Raw genomic sequence first — 13850 nt, 5'->3', positions numbered from 1 at the left:
AGGCAAATTTATAATATAAGTATTCAATTGCTCAATAGTTGCACGATTTTATACACCTATTTAACATGCCTATAATGCCGCATTTGGCTTCCATATATCTACTTTGATTTTGTTGACGGATGTAAACCTTAGCAATAGCTTTTACATGCAGATATAGGTATCCTATTTCGATCAAAATCATCACATAGATTTGAAACGTACAGTTTTTTGTCGAAGTAAAAAGAACAATAAGCAACAACCTTTGTAAATGATCACAATGCATAATACATCGACTGGGAAGAATCATCTTCCATAAAGCTTCCATTCTAAAAGTCACGAGCGAATTACGATGTTTAAGGAGGCAATACTTGAGCTTTTTTGCTTTGAGAGCGTTACGCTGTTGGGAAATCTCAGTTAGGCGATCACCGGTCATGTGGTCCTTTCTTCCTTCACGCCCCATAATTACCGTAATTGCGCTGTTTTCCGACAACTCGACTTGGCATATATTGTAACTTTTGTTTGCTATTTCCATCCTTCGTCACAACATCCCAGGTACGAGGTTAAATATGATTAGGAGATGGATGATCTCACGTAGTCCGCGACAACCAGGTGGTCGCGGAAGCGCGGCACGAGGATACGATCAAGGTTGAGAGGCGTCCTACATGTCGGACAAGTGGAGGGACGCGCAGGCTCCTCTAGGTCGATATCCTCAGACGATACGCGGATCCAAACATCGATGCAGGAGCTATGAAAGACATGTGTGCAGCTCGGCAGAACCCTAACTGGCTCGCCTTTCTGGAAGGCGCTCAGACAAATAGCGCAGACTGTGTCGACGAAAAGCTTATTGCGGCGGGCTGTATTCAGACTCCTTTGATCGTCGACGGCTACGGATGATGGAATACTGATATCGGCTGCCGATGAAAAAGGTGTTGACGGCAGCACAGCTTCCATGGCTGCTATGTTCACTACGAAAACTCTCGAGGCTTGTACTTGCATGGAAGATATATATCGATTACGAGAAGCTGTTGCAGGAAGTGCATCCTGTGAGCCTTCTTCCAATGGCATCTCCAAGTGCCTCGAACGATCTCTGCGCACTTGGCGGATGCTCAGCATCAGTAGAGCTGCGCTAATTGTTAACAACAGCCATGCAAACGTATCGCCGGGGTCCATCTCTCTCTCTCTCTCTCTCTCTCTCTCTCTCTCTCATAAGCGCCCCCCCCCGCCAAATACGTGAGAGAAACTGACTCTTCCACTAACGCAAAAAGCAAAAGCACTTAAAAGTATCGGAATATTGGTACTTTATAACATAAAAGAAGATTCAAGACGCTCGTAAAAATATGCTATCCCATAAGAAACTCTACGCTTTGAATATTCGTTTGGGAGGTTGTAGTATTCGGGAATCGGAGTTCAAGCTAGAGAGAACGTTTCGTGTATAAAGTCATGAACTAGCTTAAGACGATAATTCAATCTGTTCAATCTATTCTACCCATGCCAACACAAATAGATGAACTGGGACATCTTGGGAGTGCGCTCGGTACCCTTTCAGGGTAAAAATATTGTTGGTAATTAAAATTCAGATAGGCATCGTGTATCATTAGGACGATGACGCCCCCACGAGAGCCCTTCTTCAGGTAACCAAAAGCTCTGCATAATATGTAACATCCATAAGAAATAAAAGAAACCTGAATTCTATTATTCATATTAGGAATAAGTTATTGATATCAATAATAGACATAGGTATCAATGGTAATAATCGTGTAATCAATATTATGATAACATAGTCATTATAATAACATATGAACGTTAATACATAATCGTAGTATTATGAAAAGAATATAATAATGCATTTATGTTATTATGTATCTTTAACTAATAATGTAATATATTTTATAAATTAAAATTATGTTTTGTACTATAAATATGATAATATCATAGACACACATATTCATCAATAAACTAAGTTAATATAATGCTTTTAATATTAACACTTCAAGAACGTATTATGACAATAATCATAAAAACATAGTCAATGAAATATTATGTTATATTATCAATATTGATGAAAATATTATAAATATAGTATCTAACAATAACAAATCATATAAAAGGTGTTAACATTTTGTAATATATTTATAATAGCATACTATAATGAACTTATTATATTAATATAGCATAATAAAGGTAATCATGGTAAATATTATATAATAATAAAGTTATCATGTTGATCATTGAAGTTGTAATATTAGACACATTAATAACTATGTATGATATATGTAAGAAGTCAAGGTCTCCTTCAACAAACCCGGAGGAGTCCTCTTAGTAGTCGACTGAAATTCATATCCATGGACATCACCATCCAATCTTCCCATGGGAAACCTAGGACTTAGTTAAACATGGAAATCTGAGTTCTACTTCACAGTAGAAGCATAGACAAGTCACCCCAAACAACAATCTAACGCCCACCTAAGAAAGACCACTTTGTAATCAATCAAAGGCAAGAGTGAGGTTAACACCGCACTTGGTTCAAAGAGAGTGAGAGATGGTGGAGGAGAGTGTAACTCGATTCCCCTACCCAAAAGGTAAAATCTCAGCTTCGACCCTCTAAAACAGTATTAAACTTGGTAAATAATCCTATCAATATTGGGAGGGTCACGATTTAATTAGCTGTATCTAGTGTTGGAAAGTTACCCGACTTATCGGGTCCACCCAGCCATAAACATTTGATCGTCATGATTGAAGCCTTCAACTTTTCTCGATTGGGTTTGATTTAGTTTCCTAATTAGCAAAGCATACCACCATGCTATTTGGACATTTTTTTAAAAAATTTCCTTTTATTACTCAGTTAAACTGGGTTTGTTAAACTCAATCTTTAGCACATAACAAATAATTCAAAAATCAAATACTTTATTTGATAATAATAAGTAGAACCGTCACTCCGCAGAGTGATATAAAATCATCTTTTCGCAAAAAGACTTTATCGAGCCTAGGATATGACCTTCCAATTTCATAAGATTGGGATGTTTGTGATCTCATTCCCTCTGCGGGTCAACAAGGACTTTACTGGCTCAGAGCCCCTCTAAGCTTCCATGAGCCTCAAGAGCCATTCTACATAGCAGGGGCACTTGTGACTAGGCCCTTTGCCCTCTCAGGTGCTCGAATGATCAAAAATCAAAAACACCTACTCCCTCAGGAGCATAGGACCCCCACTTGCATGTGAGTTTTTTCATACTTCGTAGAGTGTTAGCGAGCATTGGGTTGGGGACCCCAATGTCACAAGCCACCACAATCCACAACTCGTGCGGCTATTACATGCACGGAATCATAAGAGATATAATTCATCATTCACAAATCCAAAAGCAGACATAACCATAAAACATTTTTACCACACTTCTCAATGTATACGATGCAAAGAATCTATCCCCCTAATCAATTCTCGTGTTCTTTCCTAAAAAGAAATTGATAATACCAACATGCTTTTGTAAGTTTAAATACGTTTTAACTAAACACAATCTATGTAATAGACTTACCCTATGGGCTTTTCTAATATTACTAACTTATCCATCATTTTATCGTAAGATGCAAATAAGCAATAACATAAAGTCAAAAATTTAGAAAATTGTAGAGTTAATAGCTTAAAAGTAATCATTTTCTTATGTACTAAACTTGATTATCTCCGTTCAGCCATCCATCATGATTACGAGTTATGATCGCAACCTCGGTTTTTGTTGTGGAATATTTGGTTGTGCTTCAACAATGACTACTTCCTCACATTGGCAAGCTCTTTGAGCATGACCTCACTCAACATCTCGATGTCAATCTATTGGGAGCCATGGAAGAAGCTTGATGGATTTGAGCAACGCTTGTGCATTGTAGGTATGGAGAGAGAGAGAGGCTCGGCTGAGTTGCAATAGAGTATTATTGTATCAAAAGAAGAGAGACTTCTACATGGGTTGTTGATATAGTAGTCAGAAGGGGGGAGGGGGGGGGGAGGGGGTAAAAGAAAGAACATTTGCTTCAGCATTTTTTATGACATCATCGATGATGTCAGAGAAGGGGCTTTGTTTCTGTAGCATGGAGATAAGGATAAAAATTTACGAATATATGGCAAGCACTGCACATCACGTCATCAGACGGGTGTCACTCAAAAGGCTTATATGACCAAGGAGGTGACCAAGGCATAGACCTTGGCATACTTGGCAAGAGCTACGAAGGCTTCGCCATTGGCTGCGCACGAGAAGCTCCCACTAGCTTGTAGGAAAAGCTTCTTGGGAAGTTACCCATCCCAGCAATGTCGTCACCCAAGTGCACCTAACTGCCAAGTGGCTATCCATTAGGCCAGTTCTTTTTGTTGTTCTATACTACAAACATAGTTTTAATAATCTTATCTTGGGAGGGTTTCCCAAGCCTTCCTTCCATGAACTAGCATATAATACCTCATCAATTATCTTCATAGTTAGAGCTAGTTTTAAAAATGTGCAATCTTTACCATTTTGTTTTCAACATAAATCAATTTTTAGAATGTATACGCACATTGTTTATTAAAATAAACTAAGTAATGGGGATATTACACCATGTGTACATGAATAATATTATATTAACAACAATATTAGTATGCTAGTGATTTTTGGTATTCATATTAGTAAAAAATTTATAAACATTATATTTACTATATTGTTGTTAGTGTAAAATAGAAAATCAGTACCATTTTTACATGTGTAGTCAATGGGAGTTTGTTCTTTATATTTTTTCTCATTGTTTTGAGGAGATTGTGTCAAAAATTATCAAACTCATTTTCTTGAAGAGAAAAGATGAAGCTTTTTGAATATTTAGAATCCTTTTTATTGTATTCTATTTACGAGCCAAACTTTTTAGTTTTTCCTTTCTTTTTTTCCTAATGACCTTATCTTAATCACAATTATGGCCCATTAGTAAATGATACTTACATTTGCACTCACTTAAAGGGCTGTTATCAATTTTCTTACTCTCGACCTAGCAATTGTTTCTAGATTGTTCACTAGATCTACTACCAAAACAAAATTTGACAGTGGTAGTGATTATGAGAAATTGTAGTTGCACACACTTTAATGCAACACAATCTTAATGTTTAGCAACTATTGTATGATGTAGCTACATTCACCTACCTAGTTTATTCCTCTTGATTCCATTTTGTTAATGATGCTGAAAGTGTTATTAGCCTTATCAAGGACTATGTTTTTGATGCTGAAAGTATTGTTAGCCTGATGCCAGGAGGCACATTTCACGGTGGATTCCGTGCCACGGTGGATTTCGTGAGGTTTTACGGTGGATTCCGTAAACTTTGTTGACCGGGGCTCATACACAAAGTGGATTCTTTGTGCGAGAAGTTGATGGGGACGCCTATCCTTTTCGAGCGTTTCATTAATTTAGTGTGTACATGGGTGATTCCATAGCGGGTGATTCCGCAAAATACATATTAAATTAATAAATGTTTATGAGTTTAGAGGGTGCACTCGTGATAAATTAAGGTTAGGATTGTTTTCTAACCAGCTGATTTATTTATATAGCTGAAGACTGCTAGGTATTTACTTTTGTTGGTTTAACTATATTATTTTACTAACGATTGTGAATGCTTCAGTTGATGTGTAGAGATAGCAGCAGTGGCAGAGGAAAGCATTGGATGATAGCGTGTATTCGGGTTATCACTTATATTTTGATGGGCGCATACCTTAGGCATGGCGCCTATATTTTGTCGCGCCTATTTATTAAGGTGTTTGATATTTATTTATTATTTTGTATGCGCATGGACGCACGATTATGATATTTATATTTGGATATTGTATTGGGTATGCCTGACTCTTTGGGCGCCTGCCCATTAGCTTTATTCCTATTTTGTGCTAAAGCAAACTCAAAAGCCAAAAGCGTGCTATTTTGTAATTTGGGCTATTATTTGAGCTTGAAGATGATTAATACATAAAATACATGCTTTGTGGAGCGCTCACACAAGGCATGGGGGGAGATTGCACCCAATTGGTCTCTTGTTCATGTCGTGCATGCTTTCTACATTGAGTTTTGTGAAAAAAGTAGAGTTCTTTTGTTCTTGGGGACCTTCTGGCACTCACTACGCGAGCATACAGCATCCGATCTATGCACCATAGCCTTATCCAGGACTATGTTAATGAGAAACTCACATTGTGCATCAAGTTGCACTACAAGATATAGGCCTAATACCGACGTTAAAAGCGACAAAAATGTTCATAAAGAAAATTTTCCCGTCGTCGCAAAAAGTATCCTTATTAAAGTCGCTATTTGCATTGGTATTAGCATCGCGACACATTTTGCGATGCTAATAGAGACACATACAGTAAATTTGCAATGTTAATAGCGATGGTAACAGGGAAAAAAAAATTTGTGGCAAGGTAGCAAGCTGCCCTACCACATATATTACTATGTGCTTTATTTGGGCCATACAAAATAGTTCCAGTAATGTGTACAATGCTTGTGTAAATAAAGGTAAAGTGTACTTAAATCATAACACTGATATATGAAATAAATATACGATCGCATAATGAAAGTGACCAGTACAATCATGGCAAGATACTACTACTGCATAGAAAATGTCTATACAGATCACGTGACCAAAAAAGAAGAGTATGTGAGCTCCAGGGATCCAATGGCGAGCTATAGATCCTTGTTATCCGAAACCTGGTCCTGTCACAAAGGAGCATCGAATGGACTCTCCAAAAAAAGAAACAACTACACATTAGTCCACCATACAATAATGCGTTCTAATTAAACATAGTAACTACGGACAAGAAATATGAGTGACTTACAGGGCCGCCGCATCCATACAATCGGTCAATCAATGTAATAAGACCGTGCCTCTCTCCATATCGAGTCTGAAGGCCGGTGGGATCGTGATTTGTAATGGAGTACTACAAAGAAAACAAAATTTAACTATTAGAAGCACGATTATCAGTACAAAGGATATTACAAAAATATAAGCAAGCAAAACAAAAGAAAAACTTACAAAGTTCTCTATATATGTCCTGTGGCCACCACTTCCAAGATGATGGACCACTCCGGCCTCTAGTCGTGCCCTCGTCGCCTGGCGCTGCTGTCTCCAACGTCCTGGAGAATCTGTAGCTCCTCCCTAAGTTGGCGCCAGTCATCCACGTCTAGCCACTCGGGCTTTGAAGCCCCACTCTTGAGTGCTTTGCATGCGTCCGATCGTCTGTGTGACATATATGCATGCATGCACTCCATCATCTAGCCCATATAAAACCTATCTGTTATGGCTGGTACCGGAAACTCCTCATGCAAGGATGCTACTATATAGTCCTTGCTCCCCTCCGGTATGTTCTTTCAATGATCCAAGACATTGTGCCAAAAAACTTGTTGGCACAACTCTCTCATGCGAGCCATCACCCTCCTCCCCTCATCATTCATGATGATGGCTCTTGACCTATCATCTACAAGGTAGGCATACCCCTCTGGGGTATGCCTAAGATGGGTCCTCTCCCACTTGCGACCACGCTCCTGGGCATATCCAGGAGACCCCTGTATATTTGGTGTATCTACCTGGAGCCCCAAGCGGAACACCAAGGAAAAGTAGATTCTAGTGCAAGAAAATCTATCTTGTAACATCAAAAAGCTTTTATTTCATTCTTTTGATGACCAAAACAAAGAAAACAACAATTCTTCACGCAGCATCATAGTAGAGATATCTCCCATAGATTTAATAGAATCAATCATAATGCTCAACACCTTCACAGAATCCTTCAATTGAACAAGCAACATAAAAGAATACACGATTTTTGAATGGAAATCAATCACATAGTATTCATCTTCAATGTCTTCATAGTTTTCTCTCTCAATCTCCCATAGAAAGATACACTGTTTTGATAGAATTAGCTATCTCTGGCTCTCTCTCTCTCTCTCTCTCAATAGTACATCATCTCCTCACTAAAATACTCCATAATGACTCTCCATAATCCTTCTTAGGTCGTGGATGCACCTCCTAAGAGGTATGTCTGATGTGAAGAGGCACCAGAGCCACTATAGTGTCTCTTCATAGCTCACTACTATCACTGTCACTCCAGTCTTCTCTTAAGTCTTCAGCAGCTGCTTCTTCCATTTGTTTTAGCTCTTTTAAACTTTGATTCATCCTTTCCAAAAGTTGGAAAAACTTTTCAAAGTCACACATACATTCTACAAAACACTTACAGAAGATCTACAGAACATAACATAATAGGAACAGAGTAGATTCAGAGGCTCTACACAGAAGGTCTATAGAGGGTCATCAAAAGGTTATCAGAGAACATCAAATCCTCATAACTCATACTAAAACCATTCCAAACTATCAAAAAATATTCAATAAGCTTTCAAAATATTTCAAAATCCATCAATCATCAATCCATGCTTCATATAGAAGAAAATTAGAACAAAACAGAAGCTGTACAAAAGGTATCAGAACCTCAACAAAACCTATCAGAACATCACACAAAGCTTCATATTTCCACTAAAAATCATCATGAACTTCCAAAACATAATCAATACCATCCAAAACACTCTCAAACACTTTCATTAACAACCATACATCACTCTAAATCCATCAAAAATCAATCATTCAGACCTCAAAAACAACAAAAATCAGTCAAAAATTCAGTCTTTTTCCACTCTCAATATATCCCCATACTTAGAAAGGAAAGGTCCTCGCAGCCTAGGGAAAAGAAGAATATAAGTTCACTAAAGAGCTCAATTTAATCTTCTTTAGTATCTTCAACAATCACTCCACCACGACACCAACTTATCACATGTATCTCTAGAAAAGAATACTACTAAGGAAAACTTCATTATTCATTCACACATCTGATAAACAATAAAAAGTCATAACAAATTTATAAAGGATGTAAAAGATTCTTCAGCTTTCCATCGTAGGCTTGCTATCCACCATCACCATCAATAGTTGAAAAGAGAGCTCTTGAACAAATTATTCAACCAGCACGAACTCATCACATACAAATTATTACAACACATACATAAACACAACCATCTGAATGGCACCTCCAAAAGATGTCTCATTAAGAAGAACCAAAGATACATCAAGGGGTATCAATGAAAATGATCCCTCTTGAAGGCTTGATGATTTTGAAAGCTATCCAGGGATAAAGACTCATCTACAAAGGATTTTGGAGGATTCTAAAAGAATTGAAGGCAGCACATTCGTTCTAGCAAAACAAGGTATCTACTAGGTAGACAAAGGGCATGAAAATATAGGACATCCAACTGTTGAGAATCAATGTTCACATTGACATTCATACAAAGCTTTGGAATGGCCTTTTGATCGTGATGGGAATGACTATGCATATATGCTAGATACCAAGAAAAATGGGCTGTCAATCTCACTGAAGGATCTAGAGATTGTGAATATTGTTGAGAAAAATGGAGGTAATTTTGGTATGCTTGAATAGCAGTTGTCCAGTCCCCTAGAATTAAGGGCCAATTAATCTGTGGTCCCGTGAGAGAATCAGTTGAGCTCCATCCTCTTCTTCTCGGAATCTGTTGATCAAATCCTTTGTACCCACTAACCAACTGAGGGGGTTGAGAAATAGAAGTGACAGAAGATGGAAGTGGAATTATAAGTGAAGAGATGGGTAGGCAAAACCATAAAATGAGGAATAAGCTAAAGAAGGAGTGGCTAAAAATTTAAGCAAATCAGTCAGGAAAGGTGTCAATTGATAAGCAAGAAAAGTATAAGGTATATGGATAGATGGAGAAGGACATGGCGGAGAAGGGGAAAAGACTCAATCTTCAATGAAAGAACAATAGGTAAAGATTGGAATTTGAGGAAAACCTTGAGGTTGGAAAACGAGAGGTAAGATAACTGCTGAGTTAGATTGATAAAGGGAAAAATAAGCATCATAGCGATGGGCCATTTGTTGGTAGTACAATAAGCTAGGAACAGAGGGACCTAAAACAGATCATCGATGGTAGGCATCAAAGAAGGATGAATCAAATGGATGGTTCTTGGAAAGACAAGCTAAGAGATCCACCCTTAGTTGGTTAGTGCTCTGCACATAAGTAGAAGCTGTATTCTGGCGCTAGTTCAGGACTACAGAATCAATCATTGAATGCCATGAAGTGTCAGGGCAAGTAGCCACTTTAGAAGAATAGCACTGGAACATGTCATCTATCCTCAGCTCCAAATGGTTGACATATAAGGCAGCTTGTAAGACCACATCCCCCACATACCAAGCCAAATCTACATCATCTAAAATTAATAGATCACCTTGTAGATACATATAAGACAACAATATGGTATCCGTTGTCACAGAATCTTCAAAGACCATACAGACAACTTCTGTCAACAAATCAGAAGACCAAGCCCCACTCCAACCATCCTCTCGAAGAGGGAGATCCATCGTTGAGAGCTTAATATAGAAGGCCAACTTCTGCAACAACTGATAGTGGACAAAAAAGGAATGGTCAGGAGGAACATACCCCTGAAACTGCTCAAATGTAGATCATAATAAATCCATCCTGGACTACAATCTTTCCACTTTATCTTGAATTAACGGACATAATGTGGCTTGTCTCTGGAGAACTGCCAAGTCCTGGTGAGATATAGAAGGAATCATAGAAACATTGGGACTTGGAGGAATGGATCATGACTGCACCAGTTGGTCTTGCAACTGCTTAATCTGGAAAGCTTGCGATTCCAATATATTATGAGCAGTCTGCAAAGTTGACAGTTTCATATCTAAAAGAGTCTTAAACTCTTGAGCTTCTTTGGACATTTTCTCTTTCTCTTCCGAAACTCTAGTGACCTCTGACTGAGTCTCTACTAACTGAATTTTCAAAGAAGATATTTATTCTCTCTGGGTCTCAATCATTTGTGTCTGCTGTTTTACTTAAACAGATCGACAAGAGTGTCTTTAGCAAAGGCTAACTCTGTGGTCGCCTTATGCAACTAATCTTTGGATTGCATCAATTCTTCATAGAAAGAAGCATATAACTGTTGAATACAAGCTCTCACTGAGAGTTCAATAGAACTCTAGATGTCGTTACAAAGGAAAGGACTGGTATCCCCTAACACTAAACTGTTTAGCGAAGGAACTGATATTTCCAAAGAACCCTCTCGATGTGCCCTGAATAAGTTGTTGCATGTGAGGTAGACAGGAAGGTCACTTCCAGAGGTAGCATGAACTTTTACTGAAGGAATGATTGGGGGAATTTTCTCTACTACACACTTCAAGCGCTTCCGTTGAATGACCAATGCAGGAGGGGAATCAAGATCCTCAATGTCAATGAGTTCTGAATCCTCTGAAGGTGGAGGGACTTTATCAGATGGAGGAGTAGGAAGCACACCCTTCTTAAGGCCTGAATATGTCAAGAAAGCAGATAAATATGAACCACAGGTTAAATTGGTAACATTCCCTCTGGTTACTTTGACAAAATGTTGGTCCATCTTCATAAGAAGGTAAGCACTCCAGTCAATGGAAACCCCTTTTAACACCATCCTCGAAGCTGTGAAGAGCTCCTTGGACAAATAGTGGGATGGTGTTTTGGTAGGCATAAACCTATCTTGGAGAAATTGACAGACTAGCTTCTAGAGAGGATCAGTAATCATTGAAAAAGACACTCCTGAAGTGTTAATCACCTTCTTGACATCAAGGACCTCTTTGGTCTGCTTCTGTTAACAGCTTGAGAATCTCATCATTTGACAATAACTGTCTGGCTGTAACAAACGGTTCTCCTTTGTAGGGAAGAGACAAATCCTTCCCTAACCCTCTAGGTGTCAAAACCATGGAAGTACCACAAACCAAGCCCGATTTCTTACTGTAGGACGCAAGAAACTCATCACATAGGGCTGGATCGTCTGGAATCAATGGGAGTGAAGCAGCCACAAAAGTTGCAAGGCATGCTTTCGTGATAGGCTCAAAAGTCAGTAGAAAATAATAATCCCTACTGATCAATGGGACATACTGAACAAGAGGAGGAGCTTGAGGCGCCATTCAGATGGAATATACGCACATCACAAACACAGACAATCACAAAGAATGCCTGCAAAACAACAAAATAGCTATAAAAAAGAAATCGATCAAAAGAAGCACACACAGACGTAACTAACCAATTGACCATCCCAAACAATCCACATCCTAGAAAAAATTCAGCATGACCCCTACGCATATGCGATCGAAAGCTTCATGCTATGCAACAAGTAGGCACCCACAAGACCCCGTATTAGGCAAAAAAAAGTAAACTACAAACTGCACTCATAATCGTATCACACAATCAAACCATAATACCTCAAAAACCTAATCAAGACATAACCAGAACTTTAATAAACAATGTTAACTTAAAAGACTATACGCGCCCATCCCACGAAGCGTAATTATTGATAAGGGAAAAAAGTGTAGTGAGGGGATGATTTTAATGAAGGGTTCATTTGAATAAATTATTAACAATTGTTGAAATTTTATTAGGTTGTAAACCTTAATAAGAAAACGACGGTTCATTTTTCAATTGTTAGTTACAATTTATTAATGTGAAACGGTGCTTTTAACGAAACCTGGATTGCGATCCCCATACTCATATCTCTAAATACATATTCATTCATTAAAAATTTAATGTGTCTGAAGCGCTCTTCTTTTTCAGCGCATGTATTTTTTGTGACGGTTGGTTCATTTTTATTTAAAATTAAAGTGCCTCTGAAGCGCACGTAGAGCATGCAAAGTGAACGGCGGTTTGATTTTAAGTTATTAGAAAAATGTGTGTTTAGCACGAGCACGCGTGGAAAAGTGGGTGAATAAAGTTTATTTTAACAATTAAGTGTGGTTAAGAAATGACCAAAATAAATAAAGCACAAAAAATAGATACCTGGTAGGGGTGTGTATGCAAGAGACTGAGGGCACACTGAGTAGTCCCGAATACAAGGAATCCAACAAAAAAGTAGAAACCACTAAGTGGAAAAAATAAACATTTGGTTTAGGTAATGTTGATTAGTGTTTGGGTGAAATTGTTATTATTGTTATTTTTTAATTGTAATTTAGATGTGTTTATATTTTATATTTATGTTTTTATAAAATTTTAAAAGCATTCAAATGCATTGATGGAATTTTTGGTGATTTTTTTGAATTTATTTCTGATTTTTAGGGATTTCTAACGAAATTTTTGCAATTTTTAGTGAATTTTAAATATTTTTTTGCAATTAATTCCCTATATTATAATCCGCAAGATCAATAAAAAATTTACCCAATTCAAGAATGAATTTTTAGTAATTTTTTTGTTTTCTAATTGAATTTTTATTAAATTTTAAATGTCTTTAAGTGCTTTTAGGTATTTTTAAAGGTATTTTTCTCAAGTTTGTGGTAAATCAAAAGAGATACCCAGGCTGCGTGTGAACAGCTGTGTGTGCTCAGGGACGGCATGCACCACTGCTGCACGGAGAAGACCAGACGTGCGTCCTCGCGCGTGAACACCCCACTGGTAGCTCCCGTACGCATAGGCATACCTAGACACCCGCACTGCATGTGGACGGTGGGGGTAGAGTGGGGTAGGGGTAGGAAAGGGGGCTAGAACGGGGGAAACTGGGGTTAGATTAGTGAGCTAGTCTGGTAGGTTAACTAAGTACAATAGGTAAGCAAAGGAAGTTAGGTTAGGTTAGTTAATTAGGTGAGCTAAGTTAATTAGGTAAGCTAAGTGAATTAAGTTAGCTAAGTTAATTAAGTTAAGTAAGTAATTTAGGTTAGTTAGGTTAATTAGGTTAGTTAAGTGAATTAAGTTAGTTAAGTTAATTAAGTTAGTTAAGTGAATTAAGTTAACTAAATTAACTAGGTTAGTTAAGTAGTGGAGGTTAGTTAACTAACTTGAGAATGGTTAGGAGAAGGAAG

The sequence above is a fragment of the Lygodium microphyllum genome, chromosome 1 (genome assembly GCF_053477565.2).
Source record: "Lygodium microphyllum isolate KBCC chromosome 1, Lygodium_microphyllum_v1.1.10, whole genome shotgun sequence".
In the NCBI taxonomy this organism is placed as follows: Eukaryota; Viridiplantae; Streptophyta; class Polypodiopsida; order Schizaeales; family Lygodiaceae; genus Lygodium; species Lygodium microphyllum.
The sequence above is the reverse complement of the archived record's forward strand: the minus strand, read 5'-3'. Positions refer to the sequence as shown.